Raw genomic sequence first — 13,064 nt, 5'->3', positions numbered from 1 at the left:
GTTTAAAGAGAGATTGTTGGTGTGGGTTTGTATATCTCAGATTTGTGTATTCACACAGTACTCCGTAAGCATACAGAGAAAATATCTACAGGGTTGAGAACTAAAAATTACATGAAAAGTAATGAATTAATTGTGTAGTTTTAAATGTGCTCTCCCCTCTATGTCAGGGCAGTATAGTAGCTTGGTTATAGTAGTTTTTGGAGATTTCTAGTTCTGCCTCAAAACTCACAGTAACATATGGTCTGGCCCTGGTGTGTAGCCTACAAGAAATGTTTAAGAAATGCAATGAAAGGTCTGAGATGCTAAAATGGAAACTATTTTAAAAGCACGTGGGGTCAGTTTGGATATTTATTTTCCTTATGTTAGAATCAGACTTCATTGTTTTAAATTGTAGTTCTTAGAAGGCAGAGAAGGAGCTAGATTTTACAATGATTATTTCTGAATTACCTAATGAAGAGTTTTACCCACACAGGTGGCTTCATAGGATGAATTCCTGTGGTATGAAAATGGACACTATGTTCTGCCGTAGGTCATGATCCAGTGATTCCAGGAATTCCAGTGAACGATGAACTGAAATATAAATTAAATATCTGTAATGATACAGAGCAGTAACATACAATCTTCTTTCTTTAGAAGGTCTTGTTTCTGGCATAACAGCATTTAATGTGGACTGCCACCCTTCCAGTCCTTCTGTGATCTTTTGGTGTAAGACTGAAAACTCCCTGGGGCAGAGGTATTGTCTTCAATTCGTATTTGTGTACCATGCACACTTCATATCCTACACCACAATATTAATATAATTATTTTCTAGTTTCTAAAACCAATATTTACATGAGCATCGCTTGAGTGCTTTTCTTTACCATTGATTTTTGCATTCAGCAAAACTGGAAGGAAAAAGCCTCACTGGCTCCTCCCTGCCCTCAAAAACCCCTCCAGCTTTCCAGCCCCCCCTCCCCAAATTTTGTAGAATGAATAGATTAAAAAATGTTGTGAGCTCCTCCTGCTGGTTCTGCAGTAGCAATAGTTACATTTAAAAGCCTGCTAATGTAATGTTAAGAGCATGGCTTATTACCACAAAAGCCATAGTTAACTCTGCAGCTCCTGAATGGTGTTTCATCTTTAATTCTGCTCTCTGAGCAAATCTCAGCACATTTAATATTCAGTATGACACTATAGTTTGAGATCTCTTGATGCTTTGGCGTAGGGGAGAGCTATAAGGTCGTTGCTGCTTTGAGTTGCTTTCTTAGCTCTAAATTTCCTTCCTGCTTTCCCCTCTCTTTAATTTAATTTTTAAGTAAGCCAGACTATTAACATTTCTTTAATGTAGCTTTTCTGGCTTATGAAAAATAATGCTGCTGTAGTGGATAGATGTGCGTCAGCTGTGACTAAATGTTTTGATGTAGTCTTCTCAAAAGATAGGCTAGAAAAGCTTTCCTTTGAAATATGTGAAGCAGTTTTAGACACAGCTTCTCAGATGGATCTAATTAGTCTTTCATACGGACTGGATGTCCGTTTGTTGCAGCTGAATTCTCATTTCATTCACCCATAACTAGAAACACCTCGCTTCAAACGTGTTTCTTCAAAGAAAGGAGGGTTTAGGGTTCCATGTTTTACTGCTTTTTGATGTTGGTTTCCCTTTAACTGAGAAGACCTTATGTTTATACAACTGTTATTATTAAGAAAAACATAGCTTTGTTCATGAGAGTTCATTTGGTATCAGTGTTGGCTATTGGTAGAAGTCAGAGATCTGTGGAATAGATCTTGCTATACGAGACTAGTGGGACAGCTGTACGTCTGGCTATTAAGCTCGCTGTAAGGAAGATTTGAATGTAAGCAGGATGTTCTAATAAAACCAGGGAACGTGGGTTGTAGGAGGATGCAAATTAAGATAAGAGGTACAAATGGTCTGGTTTATCGATGGATGGGAGTCCTATTTATTATTTATATACAGTCATCCCCAAGAGACGTTTTACTCTGTACTATTCTCCATTTTGGATACATTTATATAGCCCAGTAGTGCAGTACAAAGGGACCTGTGCAGACTAACATAGTTTGGGCAGTGCTTCACTAATGCGGCTCTGCCACTCCTATTTGAACTAACTTGTTTAGAGCTGGCACACGCAGCTCCACGTGACATTGCATTATGCCATGTCGTGACACCTCTACAACAAAGAATATCATGAAAGCTGTAGAGAGAAGTGTCCAACTGATCAGTATTTGGTGAATGATACTTGTTGCTGTGGTTGATGCTTAAGGAAAATGAGCAGGAGGAAGGCAAGGTGACAGATGCTCCGCCTGTGTCTGCTCCCCACTGGCTGCTTCAGAGTCATGATGTCCTGTAGACTGAGGAGAGTTAATCTGCAAGAACCGGCTGATGGTGTTGGCTGTACTTCTCTGTTTCCCAGCAATGTAGCTGAGCTGGTTCTGCCTCTGGTGATGGCTATTCACCTCTTCTCTTCCTTGTCAAAGAAAGGGCAGCCTAGCCCAGCTGCCTTAGGTGGTGGCACCTAGGACACGTTGACAGGACAGTGTGGCATGGTGGGCTGTGAGCAGTCTGGCCTTATAGGAACTGGCTGGCCTGCAGGGTTGCTTCTCTGGTCCCTGGTGCTTGTCCACATCAGTAACTCCAGCAAACTTGTGCATCTGCTGGGAAGCCCTCACCGCAATACGTCTTCCCCTTGCCCCTCCAGTCGTTTCCTCCATTTTCCTCTCACCATGTCACCACAGGCTGCTTCGTGTTCCCCGTTTGTCCTGCCAGAAAGCAGGTCTGGGGCTGGGCAGCCACTCACATGCAGGTTGGCCAGCCCAGCTGCTGGATGACAACGAAATTGTCCTCGTCTATCCAAGAGCTGAATGTGGGCACTCGTTTTGTTCTCTGTGCAACTTCTCATTTTCATAAAACTTAAAGGTATATTAATATATTTGATTAATACTGACCAGTCAATAGATTCAGAAGATGCGTATGGTGGGGATTTAGAGGAGGGACTCACAGTGCAATTGTTAATCTCCTTTTCTTTCTGAAATCAATCTAAAGGTACTGTTATTGAAAGGGTTAAAGAAGAGAACAAGGTTGTTCTGAATGCAGTAGAAGGGAAATGATTTTTAAATTATTAAAAATGAATTGCATCGCTGTCTGTGGCTCATATAGAGAATGAAAAAGGAACCTGATTTAAGTAGTTGTAATCTACTGCCAATGGTTTATTTCATTTTCCAGAAAAAATCTACAGATCTTAAGGATATACAACAAACTGAAATCAAATGGAAACCAAACCAGACCTGTAGCTCCATAATTTTAGAATTATTTCAGGTAATATTGTATGTACCAGTCTTTATTTCAAAGGTGGTTGTTGCAGTTCCAAACCCACTTAGATTTAAGGAATGCCAGATGTCAGGTGCGTGTTTTGCAATAGTGTTATCTATGTGACTGGACACACAATCCCTCCGCTGTTCAGTGTGTTACATAGGCCAGCTCTGGGCATTTCGCACACTTTCTGTACGGATGGGGACTCTTGTCTACGGACTTTTGTTTCGTTTATTGCAGAAATGTTGAGAGGCAGTGCGCGAGGGTAGGAAGAGAAGGGTCAGACTTGTGGTTAGTGGGGTTGTGTGCTGACTTCTGTCCCTGCCTAAGTCTTTCAGAGGTGCTAGCCAAATCTTTGAAGCCATACTTTCTAAATGCAGTCAGTTTTGTGTGCTTTCCATTTTCTGGGCCTCAAACTTTGCACTAGAGTCAGTCATGGAAATGCTGAATACTTACAGCTGCTGGGGAAGTCAGTGCTATCAGAATATTTAAAGGTACAAGACAAAGTACGCGACAGTATCAGGTTTCATGTGCAACATGTGTTTAGTAGGGTCTTTTAAAACTGCAGTCTGTTGATGTTTCTTTTCTACTAGATGGTGGGAATATAGTGAAAATAAACTCATGTTCCTCCTGTGTGAAAGAGTGAAGTACTACATGCTAAGGGAGACATTAAAAGTCTGATGAAGAAAGCAATATTTCTGTCTGTGAACTAAGACTTGAGTAGCATGCACTAAGCCTGCCTGAGCAATTTGGAGACTAGTTTAATGAGTATTGTTCAGTCATGTGTCCACAGCATTTCAATCTGTTTAAAATACATATGCAAGGGTAGTGCTTCATATCTCAAATTTTATCAGGTTGTGATATTCACATTTGCATAAAATTGTGTCTGAATTCAGCAACTCTTATGTGTGTGTGAGAGAGAGAACTCCCTATGTTCTTATGTAATAGTGTGGGTTTTTTTCCCCTCCCCAATTTGCTGTGTAATGTAATGCTGATAGTCAAGGATTTGTTAACTGGGTTGGATCCATTCAGGTCATTGCTTGGACCTCTGCAGTGAGCTTAGAGTGTAATTGCTGGTAAGACTGCCATTTTCTGCGCAGCGCAGTAATAGAGATGAACAGTGCAGGTCAGGAGTTTGAGTTTTATTCCAGACTCCATTTCTAAAGGGTGGTCAGGCATTCAAAGGTTGTGCCCTCTGTGTGTTTGCTGCTTCTCGCTCACTGCTACTAATGTGTCATTTTTTCAAGTCCTGCCTCTTCACAGCTTGTCTCTTTTTTCTGGCTTCATTCTTCTGTCTAGTCCTGGTTTCCACCCCTCAGTCTTCTCACCAGGTCTGTGCTCATTGTCTGGCCAGTCTGAGTCTCCCCTTTGGACTTCCACATCACTCCGCAATCAGCCTTGTTTCTCTTCTACAGGACCTTCTCCACTGTAGCTATGCCTTACTCTCCAGGCTTTCATCCATGCATTGGTCCTCATTGCCATTTTCCTTTCCTGGACCCTGGGCATTGTTTTTGCTTGTCCTATTTCTTCTACCTTTCTATTTGTCTGGTTAGTCCTTTTTGTAAGCTGACCTTCTTACTCCTTAGAGAATTCTCTCTTTTCCTTCATCTTATGCTTCTAGCCCCTTCTTCCTTCCACGATCAGTGCACACGTCCATCTGTTCCATTCTCTGAATTAGGTTTCATGTGTTTCTGTTGCCACTTCCATTTCCTTTCTCCATTTTTAGTCTTCTTGCTCAATGAGTCCGCCACACCTTACTATTTACTCCAAATTTTTCTCTCAATCTTTTCTGCATCTCCTTCACTGACCCTTCCAATCTTTGTTCCAGTCTGCTTTCTCCATTCATGGGGCCCTCAGTGTCCAGTTTTTGTTATTTGTGGGTTGTTTATACCACTGCTTCTTCCTTTGGTGCTCATCCCTAGCAGAAGTAAACATTAAAATCACAGTGGTGGTGGTCTTATTAGGTTTGACCTGGTATTCTGCAATTCAAAACCACAATTTCAGGGGAAGCTGTGTTCACCCCTGGGCTGGTAGGTGTCAAATACAAGGAAGCGTCTTCTAGAAATGTAGCTGTGAAGTGTGGTGATCTACAGTTATAGATAGAATTTGGTTTTTGAAATGCATAGAGCTCATCCAAAGTTCGGCAGTTTGCAGGAGGATGGTAGAAGTGCATTCCAACAGTTGCACTTCCCAGACAAGTTTTCAAACCTCTGTTCCAAATCATAAAAGAGATGCTGCAACCTTTCATAGAAAAGTCAGTAGAATTTAGCAATGTGGCCAAAAATGTATTCTTTTTCTGTGTCAGAAATGGCTGCTAATTTCTTTCTGATATTTCCCCTTTCGGAGATCACTTCTAAATGGCTGTTCAGCCTAAATAGAATCCATCTGAGTTGTAAGAAACTCAAAATCCAGTGCGGTGACGGGAGGAGTCAGAGACCTTTGGCACTAAAGCTCTTCCCTTCCCCCTCACGCCGTAGCTCCGTGTCCCAGCCCGTGCCTTTTGGCAGGCTCTTCCTCTGCTCCTCCCGTGCTCCTGTCTCCAGTCCAACCTCGTCTTTCTGTTGTGCCTGCCCTCTTGTTCCCGCCATCTAACCTCTATCAGCTGTTTCCTTTATTGCTGTAATCGCTGCGTATTTTCACACGGTGACCTCTCTATCACCAGTGGAGCAGCCCAGCTGTTTGACGGTAACAGACTGGTTTGCATGCACAGTTTATCCCGTTTTAATTTAATATTTTCTCCTAGCCGATCGGAGAGGAGGGAAAGAGTTTAATGGAAAGCGCATATGGTTAAACTGGCATCTTTGTCTTGATGATGATGAGCTTTTGCATATTGTTAATTTATAATAAACATATGTTTTACTAATTTAAGGTATTTTTTATTAGTTTTATCATCTGGACTCTCAAAGGAAAGCTACATTGGCCAATCAACATAGTAGAAACACAGAATGGTTTGGGTCGGGAAGGACCTTTAAATACCATCTAGTCCAACCCCCACGGACAGGGACATCTTTCATTACATCAGGTTGCTCAGAGCCCTGTCCAACCTGACCTTGGACACTGAATAAGCAAGAACGAAGACCAATTTTGTGTTTAAAGATAACAGCATTAAATGAAGATAAGGTTAGACAGTATATAGAAATCTCAGGAAACAGAGAGCCTGGGCCTCCTTTATTCAACAGTTAAACAGAGTAAGAACAAAACCAGACAGAATAGGGTGCCCTTGAACAAGGCAGCAGCAACTCTTAAGATGAAACAGAGATAAATAGACCCTCTCCCTTACACAGCTAATGGATTTTTTCAGGCCTTGGCAAAGGAAAGCCTTCTGAAATAGATGAGTTAATAGGAACGGAGGGGAGAGGGCCAAGGGATGGTCATTGTCAGTCACAATCAATCTGTCACTCTGCCCACCTAAAGTCCGTGGTGAGATCGGATCACATTGGGCCATTATGCTGGATACATCTGCAATCCAGACTGAACCGAAGGTGATTTAAAGTTGCTCAGGCTGACCCTGTGGAATACGAGTACTTTCTACTTGTTTTATTGTAATTTAGGTAATAAATCACAATTCATAATACATGGTTTTACTTTGTAAAAATGCGCTTGAAACCACTGAAGGTGCTAGATGGCCTTAAGAATAAATGCTTTTAGGAGCATTACTGAGAAGGATCTTTAGAATCTGTTGAATAATTGACTCTCCCAACAGAAGCTGTTGTAGAGGTGGCCTTGGCAGTGATAGGTTAACGGTTGGACTTGATGATCTTAAAGGTCTTTTCCAACCTAAACAATTCTGTGATTCTGTAATAGCAAAGGGTGTGCCCCAGAAAGTTCAATATTAGTAATGCTTTCCAGAATAGCTAGGAAATTGTTTTGAAAATGGCCGTAGGAAGTATGTTTGACATTATACACAACTCTGGTATTTTTCAGTCATTTGAAAGTATTAATCTGCTTTACTAGACCTGCCTAGCTCTTTCTGTTGATATGTGGGTTTTTTAAAAAAAATATTTTTCAGCTGGATTTTTTTTAATGGTCTCCATTAGTTTATCATTTTAGCAGGTTTACAGTTAGCCAGAGTGTTTATCGGATGAAGTGACTTCAGAGTATAAATTCTCATTTGGTCTTGTAGGTTATATTTCATCTCTGTTGTATGCTTTCCTAATTGCCAGCATATATCAGTACTTAGAATTAGAATTTTAAAGCACGTATTATTCATCTTCTCTAGACCAGAATTAAAAACAACATGGGCTGACATGTTATATTATTTCATCAAAATCTGATAATGTTATGTTTTCTCTCTCATTTAGGCCTAATTATCTCTTCAAAATATTAGATCAAGAATTGTTTTAATCCACATGACATAGTCGGTGGATTTTTTTAATTAAACTTCTGTTGTGTGATTGTGTTGGTTTTTTTATTTTTTTGGTGTTTGTTGTTGTTTTTTTTTTTGTTTGTTTTTTTTTTTTTTTTAAACTAAAACAGCACTAGCTTGTGTTGCTTTTGAACTGGAACATAGTGCTCCAGCTCTGAACCTGTGTCAGTGGTGCCTGTCATTGGTGCTGGTACTGAAGAAAGCTCAGTACTAATTTTGCAGTTTGGTCTTATCCCTAAGAAATGTCTGAGGAATAAATAAAAAGCACAGGTAACTGGGGATGGTAAGATTTAGATACAGCTTCATGACATGGGATAATCTCTGAGTATGTCTTAATGTTAAATATTTTTCTTGTTAAGTGTTGACATTAAAAACCAATCTGTGCAAAGCATGCAGAAGATTGATTAACATTGGGAAGAAAAGAGATGTCTGAGCCTTTCACCTGTAAGGTACCCTTTATCTCCAGCTGAGTTTGCCAGCCTTTAATGCTCTTTGTCATCTTCCCCAACAGGTATCTTGGTGTTTTTTCCACACTGCCCTTTATATTTTGAATGACTTGTAATGCCAATACCATGTATTAGTGTGTTATCCTCTCCCACTGAAGGCTTTAAATATTTGTTTGGCTTAAGCAAAAAAAAAAAATAAAGACACATTAATTTAACTGGTGGGATTTAAGGAAGCATTAACAAAGACAAGAGGTGGATTCCCAAGTTTAAAGACTTAAATACAGAGGTAGGGCCTGGCTGTTATGATGCTTTTCATGTAACTTATTTACGAAGAGTGTATTCATCATTTTCTGCTAAAGCAAACACAAGGAGAGTTCTACATACAGTTCAACATACGGCTTCAATACAGTGTTTTTAAGTGCACACTTTTATGAACATATGCATCCTATTTAATCATATTTTAGCACATTATTGAAAAAGCATAGCATTGTTACTGTTTCATAGTATCTTAAATCTCTCAATCAGGGAGAACTGTGATTTTTTTGCATTCTTTTTTTTTTTCCCCCCTGATTGCACCTTTTGGCCTTTCTAAGGAAATATGTTTTGTGTGAACAATCTCTTGGGCTTAGATAACCATGGGCTTCAGTGTTGTAGGAATTCTGCCCTGAGTTGCATGCTGTCCTCTAACTTACATGGAAATCTTAAGATTAGCACAGTCTGCTGTGGAAAACTAGGCTGTGTTTTTCTCCTTGTTGCAGTGTAAGGCATGTGTATTTAAAATAATAAGGATAATCTCCATTTTGATTGCAGGCACTCAAGGCTAAGAAGTTTATGGGACTAATAGTGGTGTTAGAGCATGTCTTGCTCCAAAAGAAGTGATTTTGGGGAATAAAACAGGAATTTTTTTATTGTTATGGGCCTAGAGGTCTTCATTCTGTTTCTATAAATTTAAGGTTAGTATTCTGTTTCATTGAATTGTTCTGCGTTATGTTGCATGACAGAGGAAAGTGAGCTATTGGCAATTTAGGTGTCAGATCTAATGCAATGAAATGGCTTATTAGGATCATGGAAAGCTCTAAAATTCTTATGCTGTTACTCATGGTACATGCAGCTTTATAATTTTGTTGTCTATTTTACTGGAAATAGGTGATCAGTGGTTTTAATTGCCTGAGAAAGTATTTAAATGTTCTTTTAATTGGTCGTTGGTTTCTGATTAGTAAAGGGATTCTAATGATGTCAATGTCTCTTCTTGCTGAGGAAATGCTCATTGTCTGGGACTTGTTACTTTGTGGATCAGAAGCATGCCGGTCTTGTAGGAAAAGTCTGCCCAAGGTTCCTCTCCACAGAAACAAACTGTTGTTTTTCCAAAGAGCTTCAACACGCAAGGTCTTGTAGGAACTGTACAATTCCATATCGAGTAATATATACAATGCCTACTTTAGTTAAAACGTGCCCGTATTACTGTCTTTTTTCACTTCTCCCCAGATTCCTGAGTGACAGTGAAAAGAAAATCCATTATAATATTTGAAATTGCTTGTAGGTAGTGTGCCGTCTCCACGCCAAAGGTGAGATCCATCTTCATCACGGAGAGTGCTCTTCTGGTGGCTGGTGTCTGCCTTCCTGATGTTAGCATCCATACATCACCCTGCATGTATAAAAGCAAAGACCATGTTGAGTGTGCGGAGCACATTGCATTCAGCACCCTCTGCTCTGGTCTGGCGTGAGTCCAGGGAATGGGAAGAAATAGGTTCTGTCAGAGCAAGTTTAAGCTGAAAACTCCTGCTTTTCCTCTTCCAGCTTTCTTAGTAGTGAGTTTATTGGAGATTTTTTTTTTTTTTTTTGTCATTTGGGGCTGAAACTACAGCGAATATTTAACAACAGCCACCAGCTTTTTGTGCTGGGGAACCTGCCGGCAGGCATCCCTGCACAGAGAGTGTGGTCTGTGCTGGATCAGAAAGGGAGCTCTACCTGCTCTGGGTCAAAGGATACCACACTGTCGTTATCAAGACTCAGAAACTTTTTTTGGAGGAAAAGTATGCTCTTAACGTGATTAGCACAGCACCAGTGTCCATGTAAATGGCACAGTCATGTCATTTCTAGAAAGGACTAACGATACCTTCTTGTGGAGGGAAAGGAGTCTGGTCCCATCCTCTTGACATCCACCCTTGAGATATTTATAAACATTGACGAGATCCCCTCTCAGCCTTCTCTTCTCCAGGCTGAACAGCCCCAACTCTCTCAATCTTTCTTCATAAAAAAGTGCTCTAGGCCCCTAATCATCTTTGTAGCCCGAAGTAGTTTGTCTATGAACTATTTGCACGAGAAGCAGGCAGGTCTCCCAGGCAAATGGACTCTACACTGAGGCGCTGGATCACGGGGATTGGAACCGTGTTGTGGCCGCATTCAGGAAAATCTTAAGCCTTTGGAAGCTGGCAGACTCCTTCCCTGCAAGTGGTATAACTGTGAAAGTTAGTCAAAGCATTTGCTGTGAAAATAAAGTGGTGTTTTTTTTTTTTCTAATAGGACATCTGGGAAATGGGGTAAAAATTTACTCTTTGACAGTAGACGCACTGTCTTTTGCTATCCTTGTACTTGCTGTAATTCTGACAACAGCTCCTAAGACCCACATATATTTTTTCCTAAAACTAATACCCTGTTTCTCTCAAAATAAGACCTACTCCGAAAATAAGCCCTGGCATGATTCTTCAGGATTTTTGAGGATGCTCTAAATATAAGCCTTACTCCAAAAGTCAGCCCTAGTTACAGTAAAAAAAAAAAAGTCAATTTAATAGTGTCCAGGCAGCCATACATGTAAAAAAGTAATAAGCAAAAATTAATATAAGACCCTGTCTTATTTTTGGGGAAACAGGGTACTATAGTTCTGTGACTGCCTGAACTAAAGTGGAACTAACCTACTGTAGCTTATGCCCCAGCAGACAACTGTTGATGCAAATTGCAGTTCAGCCATGTGTGGCTGTGTAGGTCCTACAATGAGCACATTGAATAAAACAGCTTTCATTTTTTAGGGCTATAATAAAGCAAGATGCACCCCAAGGAAAAAAAAAAAGCATCAATAAATAGGTGTGTGGTTTGACATACAGAGTTTGGAATTACATAAAAGGCTTGATTACTTTCAATTAGTCCCCATTTCCTCACAAAGCAACAGACAAAGTAAAAGCAGTTAAACCAGGATTCCTATTGATATGGCTCGATCTTGACATTCTCCTAATTCACAACTAGGTTAACTAGGTGAGTAAAGTACTTCAAACCTCTATTTTCTGCCTAGTTGAGCTGCTTTATTCAGTATTTCTGTGCTTCTGAAGACGTAAGGTTCCTTTTGACAAAACATAATGATAAGGAGGATTTTGTAGGTTTAAGCTTTATTAACTGAACTAATGCCTCCAGCAAGGGTACAGTACAGAATATGTGTCTGTACAGAAAGTATATTCAGTTTTTATCACTTATAAGACAGTTCTGCTGTCTTTTGTGTGGAAACAAAATGTGTGAAGAAAAAATTGGCACATATTTGATATGAAATGTTATACTAATGTATCTATATCGTGACTTTTTTTTTTCCTAAGTAGCAAGTAGTGTAATGGCTTGATACCTTGAAAGAATTGGAGAATTTGAAAAGAGAGATTCCTCTTTGTTTTACATTATCTAGCTGCACAGAGGAAAAATGTTTGAAAAGTTTCCATTGTGTGGTGGCTGAAATTCTTTGTATCAGAAAAAATCAGTGCCCTGGGTTTCACTCTTAATGGCATCAAAGCAAATTCAACCTGAACAGTCCCCACTTCATGGGCAGGAAGATATTAGATTCCTATAGAGAGATGTGCAAAGCTAAAAAATGATCAAATGTTGCAATTATTAACAAACAGAAACCTGTAAACTCAATGCAATAACTGGCAGCTTCTTGGATAGAAAGTTTGTCAAGCTCCAGGGATTTTGAGAGTTTCCTTTTGTTAATCATATCATTCTGAATATTCATTTTTTCCCAGTCTTACTTGCCATTACTATCATTAGACACCACTTTTGTTGTGGTTATAGCAAGGAAACTCCCCACAGTGAAGATCAATGCACAGCCAGGTAATTACATTTTATATGTATGTTAACAAGCTTTAATTGTTTTTGTAGTCAACAGGTGCTGTAATGCAAAATAGAGGGCTTTAAAAAAAAAAAAAAAAAAAAATCTTAGATTTTAAGCCACATCTGTGGAAAAAGTAGAAATTGTTCATTGCAGAGAAGAGGAGTTAAAAGTAAACCCAAATGATGGGTACTTGAGCTCATGGGGTCTGTTGTTGAAGAATGAGCCTGTCTGGAATTATTATTCAGGAACATACCAAAAATTTTTCAAGGCTGATGAGAAAATCGGTATGTAAAATATATCTGTTTTGATTCGTTGTGTCATTGCTTTGTAGTTATAAAAATTTGGTGTTAGAATTTTAGCCTTTCGTTTTGCATTTAAGGCTTTGACAGCTGGTCTTGTTGATTGTTCTGGGTATTTCGACCTTTGCTAGATACTTCACCTGTGAGCTCTCAAAGATGTGTACTTGTGTCAGTCTTCATAGCTGGCAGTGTTGAGTACACTTGCTTTGAAAATTGGTGTAGATAGGTAGGCAGAAGAGTTTTGTTTCCTGGGTTTTCTGAAGAGCAGGAAAAATAGACTTTTTTTGGTCAACTTCTGTTCCCCGTGCTGAAGAATTTTTACTGTTATTGTTTCTTAATGAAAAGGAATAAGCTCAGGGTTACCTAAGTTTTCAGTTTTACTGTCAATTGACTAGAGACACAACAGACATAATTTCAATTTACCCAATACAAAATTATCCTCTTCTCCTTTTCCAGTGCTTCCCCAAAGCTTTTTTGTTTGGATGCCACAAAACACTGAGCCACAGGTTTGGAAACAACTGTGTGGTGGCCAGTGTTTGTCACACCAAATGGTGCCCTTGCCTGT

General features: G+C 39.6%; 1 protein-coding gene across 3 annotated transcripts in view; it reads left to right on the top strand.

Annotated features, from left to right (window-relative positions):
* PCCA (propionyl-CoA carboxylase subunit alpha) overlaps positions 1-13,064 on the top strand; it is a 287,919-nt gene that overhangs the window by 180,464 nt on the left and 94,391 nt on the right. The gene's annotated exons all lie outside the window — the stretch shown is intronic.

This window comes from Caloenas nicobarica, chromosome 1 (genome assembly GCF_036013445.1).
Source record: "Caloenas nicobarica isolate bCalNic1 chromosome 1, bCalNic1.hap1, whole genome shotgun sequence".
Classification (NCBI taxonomy): Eukaryota; Metazoa; Chordata; class Aves; order Columbiformes; family Columbidae; genus Caloenas; species Caloenas nicobarica.
The sequence above is the reverse complement of the archived record's forward strand: the minus strand, read 5'-3'. Positions and strand labels throughout refer to the sequence as shown.